The sequence below is a fragment of the Rattus norvegicus genome, chromosome 2 (genome assembly GCF_036323735.1).
Source record: "Rattus norvegicus strain BN/NHsdMcwi chromosome 2, GRCr8, whole genome shotgun sequence".
NCBI classification, from domain to species: Eukaryota; Metazoa; Chordata; class Mammalia; order Rodentia; family Muridae; genus Rattus; species Rattus norvegicus.
The window spans coordinates 169,747,774-169,762,037 of NC_086020.1; the positions used below are offsets into that span (position 1 = coordinate 169,747,774).

The following is a 14,264-nucleotide window of genomic DNA, read 5'->3' on the forward strand; positions in this document are numbered from 1 at the left end:
GTGTAATAACAGCACTCACTTTAGAAACAGTGTGGTCACTTCTGAGGTTGGTATAGAGCTGGCTGGGAAGAGGGGAGGTATGCTAAGGAGAAAACCAAACAAGAAGCTTAGTGACAAGACCTTGGCAAACAGCGAGACAGTGTGTTCTCAGAAAGTTGGTGAGTTTCTTGCTGTCCCAAAAGCTGATGATTAAATGCTCCCCACTCCCAACCCCAATTATTAAATGCCTCTTCCTTTTCCTAGTGAGAGATCAACTCTGCTGAGGTGAAGATAATAGACGTTCCCTGGGCTTATACTAATAACAAAGGTAATTTATTATTCAGGCAAGGGAACTCTTCCTAATAAACTCTGACATTAGACAGATCATAAAACCTGGTTTGCTATTGAAGACCCAGAAATGAACCCACACACCTATGGGCACACCTTGATTTTTGACAAAGGAGCCAAAACCATCAAATGGAAAAAAGATAGCATTTTCAGCAAATGCTGCTGGTTCAACTGGAGGTCAATATGTAGAAGAATGCAAATTGATCCATGCTTATCACCCTGTACAAAGCTTAAGTCCAAGTGGATCAAGGACCTCCACATCAAACCAGACACACTCAAACTAATAGAAGAAAAACTAGGGAAGCATCTGGAACACATGGGCACTGGAAAAAATTTCCTGAACAAAACACCAATGGCTTATGCTCTAAGATCAAGAATCGACAAATGGGATCTCATAAAACTGCAAAGCTTCTGTAAGGCAAAGGACACTGTGGTTAGGACAAAATGGCAACCAACAGATTGGGAAAAGATCTTTACCAATCCTACAACAGATAGAGGCCTTATATCCAAAATATACAAAGAACTCAAGAAGTTAGACCACAGGGAGACAAATAACCCTATTAAAAATGGGGTTCAGAGCTAAACAAAGAATTCACAGCTGAGGAATGCCGAATGGCTGAGAAACACCTAAAGAAATGTTCAACATCTTTAGTCATAAGGGAAATGCAAATCAAAACAACCCTGAGATTTCACCTCACACCAGTGAGAATGGCTAAGATAAAAAACTCAGGTGACAGCAGATGCTGGCGACCATGTGGAGAAAGAGGAACACTCCTCCATTGTTGGTGGGATTGCAGACTGGTACAACCATTCTGGAAATCAGTCTGGAGGTTCCTCAGAAAATTGGACATTGAACTGCCTGAGGATCCAGCTATACCTCTCTTGGGCATATACCCAAAAGATGCCCCAACATATAAAAAAGACACGTGCTCCACTATGTTCATCGCAGCCTTATTTATAATACCCAGAAGCTGGAAAGAACCCAGATGCCCTTCAACAGAGGAATGGATACAGAAAATGTGGTACATCTACACAATGGAATATTACTCAGCTATCAAAAACAATGACTTTATGAAATTCGTAGGCAAATGGTTGGAATTGGAAAATATCATCCTGAGTGAGGTAACCCAATCACAGAAAAACACACATGGTATGCACTCATTTATAAGTGGCTATTAGCCCAAATGCTTGAATTACCCTAGATGCCTAGAACAAATGAAACTCAAGACTGTTGATCAAAATGTGAATGCTTCACTCCTTCTTTAAAAGGGGAACAAGAATACCCTTGGCAGGGAATAGAGAGGCAAAGATTAAAACAGACGCAGAAGGAACACCCATTCAGAGCCTGCCCCACATGTGGCCCATACATATACAGCCATCCAATTAGACAAGATGGATGAAGCAAAGAAGTGCAGGCCGACAGGAGCCGGATGTAGATCGCTCCTGAGAGACACAGCCAGAATACAGCAAATACAGAGGCGAATGCCAGCAGCAAACCACTGAAATGAGAATAGAACCCCCGTTGAAGGAAGAACGTCAGAGAAAGAACTGGAAGAGCTAGAAAGGGCTCGAGACCCCTTATGAACAACAATGCCAAGCAACCAGAGCTTCCAGGGACTAAGCCACTACCTAAAGACTATACATGGACTGACCCTGGACTCTGACCTCATAGGAAGCAATGAATATCCTAGTAAGAGCACCAGTGGAAGGGGAAGCCCTGGGTCCTGCTAAGACTGAACACCCAGTGAATGTGATTGTTGGGGGGAGGGCGGCAATGGGGGGAGGATGGGGAGGGGGAGGGATTAGGGGGATGTTTGCCTGGAAGCCAGGAAAGGGAAAGGGAATAACACTCAAAATGTAAATAAGAAATACTCAAGTTAATAAAAAAAAAAAAAAAACAACAATACCTGGTTTGCTGATGTCAGCAGGGCATGTAGACTTGAGGAGAGAGCTTCTCCACCACACATAACACAAAAATTACTCTTGCATAGAGGGAACTGAAAAGTAGATTTTAAACTTAGTAGTGCCTTTGAGGTTAAGTGCAGCTTGGAACAAAGCCTTCACCTGAAGAGCACACATCAGCCATGTCCAATGCTGACAGGAACATCCAAGAGCTGGACATGCCTGTGACGGAAATGCTGTACCTGTTTGAACATTGGGGCTCAAAGCTGAGGCTTTTAAAACTAGTCAAAGTGAGGGGATGTCAAAAATAAATGTTCAATATCATGGTAAAGTTTGCATACGATACAAATTCTAACTTTTTTAAATAAAAAGAAAGACACTAGAAAATGTTCAGGTAGACTGAAAGACTAGAAGGGTTTAACCTCCATAACTAGGGAAATACCACATATCTAGCTCTTCTTCACTCTGTAGTAGGAAATGCTTAGAAATTTTTTTCTGTGATCAGGAAAGCAAGACAAATAGAAAGATCGGAGAGCATTCCAAGTTTCCAAGTACTCCTTTGTCTGTCTGTGTGTTTGTTGTTAGGGGGATACAATTCAGTGTAAGGTGAACAGTGTCTACACACTCCCTGGAAAGTTGGGGATATGGCTGAGTTTACTTTCACTCATAACATCTATTTGTCAGGCCACAACGTTCTGGCTTCTTTTTCTAAGAAGTGACTAAAACTGCCTTGTTAAGTTGATGATGCTCACAGGACAAACCTCAAGATTCTCTTGTTTCTCAAAAATTTGAATTCCTCATTTATTTGCTTCTTTTCCTTTACATAATTTTGAACCATGCCATCTTTAAAAATCAGCAGATTTCCTTCTGCTCCATTTATTCTGTTCCACAAATGTGGCTGCCTTGCCACCTGCCCGGCAGTCTTCAAGACACAGAGGCCCAGTGAGAGCCAAAGGCACCCTGCTCTACCAGAGCATATGCTCTGTGGATACCGTACATCGGGGACATCAATTCCCAGAGTCAGCGCTCAGTGCTGTAGGGATGCAAATCAGGACCCAGAGTCATCTCGGAGAGGCATCTAGCTCAGCCATGTGAAAAAACTTTCAGAAAGAAAAATATTAAGATGCCATGTTTAAGTGCCTAAAGTGATTCTAGGACACAGGAGGATGTCCGGGAAGGAGAAAAGAAGATGGGATGAAAGATTAAATGAATGTAGGTCACCATGCAGCAAGCTTCTATGAGTTGGTAAAACAAGTAAAAATCCCAGTGAGATCTTTAACTCAGACAAAGGATTCCAAATGTGAAAAACTGACTGCCTTTCTAGAAGATTGTTGGAGACACATAGTGGAAACTGGATTTGAGTTACACAGATGATAGGGCTGAGATGGACTGAATGGGAACTCAGAGGATGTTGACCAAGTCCACAAGTGTTTTGGGTAGAAAACTCACAGGCCTTGGCCAAAAGAACACTCCTGGGACTGCAACTTAACCACAGCCACAAAAGACTCTCTCTCTCTCTCTCTCTCTCTCTCTCTCTCTCTCTCTCTCTCCCTCCCTCCCTCCCTCCCTCCCTCCCTCCCCGCCACCTCTCTCTGTAGACCATAGAATGCAATCAATACAGGAGATAATTCGTTGACCATGGTTATTTGATTATAATCATGTTTGGAATTGAGGTTTTGGTGCTCTATTATTCCTGGTAGTGTTTTATAGCAGTTGGACCAATTCAGTAATGAGACAAATCCCTCTTAGCTTTGAAACATAAAATATAATCCTGATACTTGTGAGCCTAAGGAAGGAGGAACAAAAGTCAATGCTAGGCTGGATTATTCGCTGTGGCCTTATTACCAAAGAAAATAAAACTGAAACACACCTTTGACACTAACTCGGTTCGCTTTAATCTGGTGTTCAGATGGACATTATATATGTCTACAATGTTGGCCCGGCAGAACCCATGAGTAGAAGAAAGTCTGTACATAAAGTGGTGTTCACAGGAGGTCACCAATGATTTTTTTCTTTTAACTCAAACTGGCCAAAGTCTGTGGTTCATTCCTGTTGAGCGACTTGCACTGTGATTCAACACTTGTCTTTTACCTAAGCTTTTGTGTCTTTTAGAATTGTTATTGTATTTATTAAGGCACACAGATAGTGTGATGTCTCACAAAAAGCAAACCAAACATTTTCCCCAGACATCTTGCATGTGTGGTGTGCAGTTTTGCAATACTCAAGGAAGCTTTGCTAGATAGGTTGCATCATGCCGCATCAGCAAAGCTGCTTCCCTACTCCTAACAAAGGAGCTGATAGCTGCTGATGGCGGCTGTGGGAAGGAGAGTCCTTTCTCTTCAGGGATGTTTCCCCTGAGAGGCTGCTCATGCTACAGAGGCTGGTCCTACACAAAATGGATTCAGTGGGCTAAAATAAGAGCACATAAGGTTAGAAGTAACAGTTTTCGTGGGGAGAAATTGATAATAGGGCTAAAGTGAGTACATTTGATAAAAATTTTATGCATGTATAAAGTTCTTCAACAATAAAAACATCTCTGCTCTCAACAATGTACGATTGAAGTTTGCAAGTTAAGTAAAAATCAAATTTAGTTAAGGGCACATGTGCTGACAGACCAGTTTTGACTGTGACTTACATAATAAAATTAATGGAAGTCTCAAAACGAAAACAAATCTTTGATTATCAAACAATTAAAATAAATGTTATATCAAATAAGATGGAGATATTATAGATTGGGATTTGACATTTATAGCTCAAGTAATACTGACATATTTAGTTTCCTGATGATTGCATATCTATTATCATAACATCAATATTTCCTCCTCTTTTAAATTTTCTTCAGCTAGGATCTGGAAATAGACTCCTGATGTCTCTGTCTCTGTCTCTGTCTCTGTCTCTGTCTCTCTCTCTCTTACACACACACACACACACACTCACACTTACTTTACCAATCTTCAACAGTGATGTTTTGTATATTGAAGGTTCAAGGGGATCAGGATAAGGGCTTCACAAATACATACAATCTGCATAAAAGGGACTTGAAGATTCTGATTCATATGTAAGTAGGCCATGTGAGTCATACTCTGAGGCATCAAAATTAATGTGTCAGTTGAGGGTTTAGGTAATAGCATCAGATGTTCCTCTGTCTGTACAAACTCCAGGGCTTTCTTCAAGGTATAAAGCAAATCTCACCTGAAGATTCTCCATCAGGAAATCAGAACACTGATACTAATTATCATTTAAGGATATTGTGAGGGTAAAGAAAGCAGCAAGTGTGAAGTGCTTACTGCTGTGTCCAATAGTGATGGCCATGCTTTGTATAGCTTGTGGTGACATGGCACTGGACAATTTCCCAACCTTACACCAGGCTTCTGTTATCTCCCCCACTAAACAGAGCAGTGGTGATAAAACGCAGTTTACCTGAAGACTAAATACAGAACCTCACGTTCACTGTTTCCCACAGGTATGCACTTTTAAAAATAAAAAAAAATCCAACCTTATATTCAAGTTTAAAAAACATAAGACACAATGTCACTTCCACTACTTATCCAGGACACTTTTTATGACAGGCATAAAATTACCAGGGTGTGGTTGTTAACATTAGAGTAGCCCATATGAGTGTTGTGGGTACATCCAACATAACCATAGTGCAGCATGCCCTAAAGTCTACCTAACAGTCACTAGACCTTTATTACTGACAAGTATTTCATCTTCTCAGAAAGACTCAGTAACGTTTTATACCTGTGATAACATTTTTAACCCTTTGTCAAAGCCTACTTAAGGGAACTCTGGGTTACATCCAGTGCTTATTGCCATGAACTTCTCAGAAGCAAGATCTGTTTAAGATTGAAGAATACCACGAAAGTGATGGTCGTGCTTCTTGACAGGAAGCTAGGGCTGTGACCGACAGATCAGGATTGATCCAGAAGATGAAGATAACAAAATTAACTGGGTACTGATTTACCTTATTTAGAAAGAAGATCATAAAATAATGGACAACAGGGACACCCATGGTTCTTTCAATGCAACACTGGGGACTTTTCACAAGTTCTTTGACAAAGAAAATCACACAGTGACCTAGCCATGGCAGGTCTATGCTTTAATGGACTAGAAGAAACAGAAACTTATCAAATATGATCAAGATCTAATTAATCGAGAGACGGGCTTGGCCACAGAGAAACACCAGAGAGACTGGAGAGAGCAACCACAAGTGTCAATCAGGAAGACAGTAGAGGCAGCAATAAATGTGTTTCCTGGAGTCTAGAAGGCCTAGACAGGATGCTAGTCCTGAGTCTCTTGTATTTAACAGATGACAGATGTCTGGCTGTTAGGGATGATACAAGCTCCAAAGATTGTAAGGACAAAGGTGATGGACGAGTTCCACTTACTCATTTACCCGAACTCACGTGGTTCACCCTGACTACGTTCTCAACCAAAATGCAGAAACACTCTTTCTATAGACTCTCTAACCTTAGACTAGCGGCCCACACAAGCCAGGCAATTGCACCCCCAATTACAGAAACATGCCTGGTCCCTCCGCATTTCTTCTCAGTTGTCTACCTGATGAGCTTTTAGCATTAAATTTTTCATCCCAGTTGAATTGGAGGGTTACACATTGTTATCCACATAGCACAGAAGATTAAGATACTTTGTCTATAATTTTCTAAATATATTTGCTAGATTATTTTGCGTCATTTTCTCATCTTTCATATGTTTTAAATAGTTTTAGTCACCTCTCAATTCTACAAATCTCAACTTAAAAAAAATAACTGCTCATTACTCTGTCTTTGTCACTTTATTAAAACTCAGACATGATTCCAGCCTGCATTTCACCAGTTGAGTAGATCAGAGTAAATTTATCTAAGGTGGATCAACCAGCCCTCTAATTTCTCAAAGTAAGAGCCAAAGAAAGGGGTGTTTGATGTGAGGTTCTGTCTTCCAGTAAAATTATAGTTATACCCATAAAGTCTCACCTATATGACTGTCCAAAAATAATCTGAAAAAGAAAAAATAGACAAACTGAAGTGGGTAAGAGAAAGCCCATGAGGCATCCACCCTCCATAAAGAACAGACAACCAAGAATCATTGTCTTCCTTAGGGAAGAGCATACCAATTGGCTAACCCATAGCAAATGGTCAGCATTGGAAGTGTGCATGAAAATAAACCATTCTGTAGACTAAGCAGATTGTGTTTATGTATTTATGAATATATATGTATATATATATAAATAAATAAATTTGTAGATTTATGTAGCAACAATTTTTTGGGGGAAAAGAAGCCACATATAGGAAAGGAGCAAAGAGAGGTGTATGAAAGGATATGGAGGAAGGAATGATGTAATTGTATTATAATCTAAACAAGGTACATATGGTGGCTTAAATAATTATCAAACTGACTCATTTCCCTTTAGTTTCCTTAGCTTTCGTATTTGACAATCCAAGCATACATGCTTAAATGTCGTGACGTAAAGCACTTTTAAAGGTTCCTATATACTTCCTTTTTCTTATTTACTATTAACTGTAGTTTTTAAGTTTTGTGAAACTAAAATATTAATGCAAACATAGGTTTCTAGATTTCCTTAAAGTCTATGGTTCCCCTTGAAGTCTGTGATACCCATGAAACATGCTACTTCCTTTCCATTCCACAGGTTCATCATCTAAGGAACAACCATCCTACTCCCTATGGTTCAAAACACTTTGAAAAGCTTTTTTCAAAGTTTAACCTGTCACTGCACATTCAATGAATGTAGCTAATATTGACAAATATATTAACATTAAACTATCAACTCTAAAAATATGTAGAACAAAACACCAACAATAAATATTGCAAAATATAAGTAAACTTTAGCTAGATCAGAGCTTATACAACACCTCTCAGAAACAAAGTTGAACACACGTTTTTTATAAATTCATTTACAATTCAGTCAAAATTTAGAGACTGTCAAAATATTCTTTTCTTTCAAACTCCTCAACTACTAATGTGAATAATGCATACTCCTATTAATTTCCTTAAAGGGCTATGAAGAAGGCGGAGACAACATTGTTAATGGACAATATACATTAGAAACATCACTTTCAGGCACTGAGCAATGGGAGAAGTAGAAAAGCAGCTGGGAACATGGAAAGTTTGAGACACAGTGTGAAGGTACCTAGGTTTAGACACAAAGACTTTGGCAAAGGACCACTGAAGAACTGCACACCAGATGCAGGAATGAAGTTGCCAGAAAGAGGCAGGAAGGGTTGGCTGCCATAGATAGTGTGAAATTGAAGTGGTCATGCCATGGCAGCTAAGATCTGAGGACCACAGTAGCTCTGGGGTTCTGTCTGAAAAGATAACTAGGACATTTATAGAAAGGGATAACAGAAGGAGCACAGGAAGGCCAAATGGCTGCCACATTGTGCTTTTTAGTGACCTTTGACTGTTAGCAGAATATTTAGGGAGAAATGTATTTGAATATGGAAGACCTCTTTTCAAGAGCAACACACTGAAGATTTTAACCTGTGACCCTCCCCCTAAAGGAAGCCAGCGAACTCAGGACTTTAAATCAAGGCCCAAATGGGACACACACAGAGAGAAAATGGCTAAATTTAGACTCTGGGGCCTATTGTGTTTAAGGACTGAAGAAGAATGTTATGATTAAGACACAGAAGTAGCAATTAGCAAAGTATGATGGGAATGAACACAGAGGGGGAGACAAGTTCAAAAAGAGGTAGATGTGGCAAGAGGGAAGGCATCTGAGGGAGTCATTAGTATTTAGACTGGAAAGAAATTCATGAAGCATAAACAAGAAAATGGTGGAGCCATAGTAGGGTGGGCTGAAGTCATGGAATTGAAATATTGATATGGATACTAACACTGACACTGATACTGTTATGAGCACTTGGTTAGCAGACAGCAAATTCAAACGAAAATATGTTTAGGATAGGAAGTCTCTTTTATTTGTCCACAGTCATTATAAATGAAAACAATTACTACACAGTACAAAGCTAACTTTAACAATAGGTGTAATGTCATTGATTCTGGTCAAGTTAAAGAAGATCACAAAATTCTCCCCTCTCCACCTCTAACAACGAGAACAAACGCTTAGTATTTTTTTCCACCATTATCAGGAGCAAAGGAAGAATGATTCCTCTAACCAATTCTAAGCCAACAATACTGTCGGGCCAGGGCTGTTGAATTGTGTTAAGGAGAAACACAACACAGAATGTCTGGATTTAATGTCCATAGAGAATCGATCATGGAAAAATTCTGAAATGACCTCTGAAGCAAACCTGGGAACAAGAAGAATGCAGTGAGAGTTCAGGTCCACATAGCTGGTACAGAAAAGTATACTCCAACTTTAACACTGAGAAACCACTGGGAAATGTCTACCTTGAAACACCATCAAGTTAATGCACACAAATATTTCACATTAAGTCTAACTGAAGGTTAGAAAGGTTGACACCGCCATACCTAATGATGATGAAAATATTAGAGAAAGCATTAAGAACTGAAGATCTTTTTTTAATATTGCTGATATCTTTTAAAAATATTGTTAAGAGGTCAATTTTTCTTAAATTGTTCTTCAGATTGATGGTATTTCTTGTCAAAATCCCAGTAGAAACTGTCAAAAAGATGCTAACACTGGATGGAAGACTCAGATTAGCTAAATCAATATTAGGACAAAATTCGAAACATTAGGACTCACATATAATTGAAAATTTAAATGACTATTGTAGATTTGTTTTCTCAAAGTTCAAGTGTTCATTCCCATTCTCTTGAGTACAATCTAGCTCCTACTAAACTGTCTATACCTGTTAATGCCTTAAAGAAACTTACGATAAAGCAGGAATACTCTAGAGTTAGGAGCCTATTACAGTTGTATATGCCTGCAACTACAGTTATCATAGTACTGTTAGGACAGGGGAGACAGATCAGCCTGAGAGACCCAGCAAGACTCCGTGTGAGAGAACAGGAGAAAAAGAAATAAAGGAAAAGGAAAGGATAGCCAGAAGCTGAAAAGAACCCAGATGCCCTTCAACAGAGGAATGGATACAGAAAATGTGGTACATCTACACAATGGAATACTACTCAGCTATCAAAAACAATGATTTTATGAAATTCATAGGCAAATGGATGGAACTGGAAACTATCATCCTGAGTGAGGTAACCCAATCACAGAAAAACACACATGGTATGCACTCGTTTACAAGTGGCTATTAGCCCAAATGCTCAAATTACCCTAGATGCACAGAACATATGAAACTTAAGAAGGATGACCAAAATGTGAATGCTTTACTCCTTCTTTAAAAGGGGAACAAGAATACCCTTGAGAGGGAATAGGGAATAGGGAGGCAAAATTTAGAACAGAGGCCCATTCAGAGCCTGCCCCATATGTGGCCCACACATATACAGCCACCAAACTAGATAAGATGGATGAAACAAAGAAGTGCAGGCCGACAGGAACCGGATGTAGATCTCTCCTGAGAGACACAGCCAGAATACAGCAAATACATAGGCTAAAGCCAGCAGCAAGTCACTGAACTGAGAACAGGACCCCCGTTGAAGGAATCAGAGAAAGGACTGAAAGAGCTTGAAGGGGTTGACACCCTATATGAACAACAATGCCAAGCAACCAGAGCTTTCAGGGACTAAGCCACTACCCAAAGACTATACATGGACTGACCCTGGACTCTGACCTCATAGGTAGCAATGAATAGTCTAGTAAGAGCACCAGTTGAAGGGGAAGCCCTTGGTCCTGCTGAGACTGAACTCCCAGTGAACGTGAATGTTGGGGGGAGGGTGGTAATGGGGGGGAGGATGGGGAGGGGAACACCCATATACAAGGGGAGGGGGAGGGGTTAGGGGGATGTTGGCACCGGGAAAGGGAATAACAATCGAAATGTAAATAAGAAATACCCAAGAAATGCCCAAGTTAGTAAAGATTAAAAAAAATTAAAAAATAAAAGCATTTGTTTTGAAAAAAAGAAAAAGGAAAGGAAGATGGTGAGAGGAGAGAAGGGAAATGGAAAAGGAATAGAAGGGAGAAGAAGAGAAGGGGGATAGAAAAGAATGTGCTTGGTTTGGGTTGGAAAGGGAATATATAAAGATCATACTTATCAGATGAATATATGGACACAACAGTCAAAAAAGCATTAGAATTAATGTCAATGCAAGATTCCAGGCATTACAATAACTAGCATTTTCTTTTTTTTAACATTTTATTTATTTTTCTTTATTAACTTGAGTATTTCTTATATACATTTCGAGTGTTATTCCCTTTCCCGGTATCCGGGCAAACATCCCCCTCCCCGCTCCCCTTCCTTATGGGTGTTCCCCTCCCAACCCTCCCCCCATTGCCACCCTCCCCCCCACAGTCTAGTTCACTGGGGGTTCAGTCTTAGCAGGACCGAGGGCTTCCCCTTCCACTGGTGCTCTTACTAGGATATTCATTGCTACCTATGAGGTCAGAGTCCAGGGTCAGTCCATGTATAGTCTTTAGGTAGTGGCTTAGTCCCTGGAAGCTCTGGTTGCTTGGCATTGTTGTACATATGGGGTCTCAGGCCCCTTCAAGCTCTTCCAGTTCTTTCTCTGATTCCTTCAACGGGGGTCCTATTCTCAGTTCAGTGGTTTGCTGCTGGCATTCGCCTCTGTATTTGCTGTATTCTGGCTGTGTCTCTCAGGAGAGATCTACATCTGGCTCCTGTCGGCCTGCACTTCTTTGTTTCATCCATCTTATCTAGTTTGATGGCTGTATATGTGTGGGCCACATATGGGGCAGGCTCTGAATGGGCCTCTGTTCTAAATTTTGCCTCCCTATTCCCTATTCCCTCTCAAGGGTATTCTTGTTCCCCTTTTAAAGAAGGAGTGAAGCATTCACATTTTGGTCATCCTTCTTGAGTTTCATATGTTCTGTGCATCTAGGGTAATTCAAGCATTTGGGCTAATAGCCACTTATCAATGAGTGCATACCATGTATGTCTTTCTGTGATTGGGTTAACTCACTCAGGATGATGTTTTCCAGTTCCAACCATTTGCCTACGAATTTCATAAAGTCGTTGTTTTTGATAGCTGAGTAATATTCCATTGTGTAGATGTACCACATTTTCTGTATCCATTCCTCTGTTGAAGGGCATCTGGGTTCTTTCCAGCTTCTGGCTATTATAAATAAGGCTGCAATGAACATAGTGGAGCACGTGACTTTTTTATATGTTGGGGCATCTTTTGGGTATATGCCCAAGAGAGGTATAGCTGGATCCTCAGGCAGTTCAATGTCCAATTTTCTGAGGATCCTCCAGACTGATTTCCAGAATGGTTGTACCAGTTTGCAATCCCACCAACAATGGAGGAGTGTTCCTCTTTCTCCACATCCTCGCCAGCATCTGTTGTCCCCTGAGTTTTTGATCTTAGCCATTCTCACTGGTGTGAGGTGAAATCTCAGGGTTGTTTTGATTTGCATTTCCCTTATGACTAAAGATGTTGAACATTTCTTTAGGTGTTTCTCAGCCATTCGGCATTCCTCAGCTGTGAATTCTTTGTTTAGCTCTGAACCCCATTTTTTAATAGGATTATTTGTTTCCCTGCGGTCTAACTTCTTGAGTTCTTTGTATATTTTGGATATGAGGCCTCTATCTGTTGTAGGATTGGTAAAGATCTTTTCCCAATCTGTTGGTTGCCATTTTGTCCTAACCACAGTGTCCTTTGCCTTACAGAAGCTTTGCAGTTTTATGAGATCCCATTTGTCGATTCTTGATCTTAGAGCGTAAGCCATTGGTGTTTTGTTTAGGAAATTTTTTCCAGTGCCCATGTGTTCCAGATGCTTCCCTAATTTTTCTTCTATTACTTTGAGTGTGTCTGGTTTGATGTGGAGGTCCTTGATCCACTTGGACTTAAGCTTTGTACAGGGTGATAAGCATGGATCGATCTGCATTCTTCTACATATTGACCTCTAGTTGAACCAGCACCATTTGCTGAAAATGCTATCTTTTTTCCATTTGATGGTTTTGGCTCCTTTGTCAAAAATCAAGGTGTGCCCATAGGTGTGTGGGTTCATTTCTGGGTCTTCAATTCTATTCCATTGTTCTATCTGTCTGTCTCTGTACCAATACCATGCAGTTTTTATCACTATTGCTCTGTAATACTGCTTGAGTTCAGGGATAGTGATTCCCCCTGAAGTCCTTTTATTGTTGAGGATAGTTTTAGCTATCCTGGGTTTTTTGTTATTCCAGATGAATTTGCAAATTGTTCTCTCTAACTCTTTGAAGAATTGGATTGGTATTTTGATGGGGATTGCATTGAATCTGTAGATTGCTTTTGGTAAAATGGCCATTTTTACTATATTAATCCTGCCAATCCATGAGCATGGGAGATCTTTCCATCTTCTGAGGTCTTCTTCAATTTCTTTCCTCAGTGTCTTGAAGTTCTTATTGTACAGATGTTTTACTTGCTTGGTTAAAGTCACACCGAGGTACTTTATATTATTTGGGTCTATTATGAAGGGTGTCGTTTCCCTAATTTCTTTCTCGGCTTGTTTCTCTTTTGTATAGAGGAAGGCAACTGATTTATTTGAGTTAATTTTATACCCAGCAACTTTGCTGAAGTTGTTTATCAGCTTTAGTAGTTCTCTGGTGGAACTTTTGGGATCACTTAAATATACTATCATATCATCTGCAAATAGTGATATTTTGACTTCTTCTTTTCTGATCTGTATCCCCTTGACCTCCTTTTGTTGTCTGATTGCTCTGGCTAGAACTTCAAGAACTATATTGAATAAGTAGGGACAGAGTGGGCAGCCTTGTCTAGTCCCTGATTTTAGTGGGATTGCTTCAAGTTTCTCTCCATTTAGTTTAATGTTAGCAACTGGTTTGCTGTATATGGCTTTTTACTATGTTCAGGTATGGGCCTTGAATTCCTATTCTTTCCAGGACTTTTATCATGAAGGGGTGTTGAATTTTGTCAAATGCGTTCTCAGTGTCTAATGAAATGATCATGTGGTTTTGTTCTTTCAGTTTGTTTATATAATGGATCACGTTGATGGTTTTCCATATATTAAACCA

The 14,264-nt window shown here is 40.0% G+C and overlaps 1 protein-coding gene across 5 annotated transcripts in view; it reads right to left on the reverse strand.

Annotated features, from left to right (window-relative positions):
* Gucy1a1 (guanylate cyclase 1 soluble subunit alpha 1) overlaps positions 1-14,264 on the reverse strand; it is a 63,677-nt gene that overhangs the window by 31,090 nt on the left and 18,323 nt on the right. The window contains exon 2 of one of the 5 annotated variants that reach the window (XM_006232518.5): positions 20-82. The exons of the other annotated variants lie outside the window; for them this stretch is intronic. The gene's annotated coding sequence lies outside the window, so the exon portion shown is untranslated. The remainder of the gene's footprint in view (positions 1-19; positions 83-14,264) is intronic. 5 annotated transcript variants of the gene reach the window in all.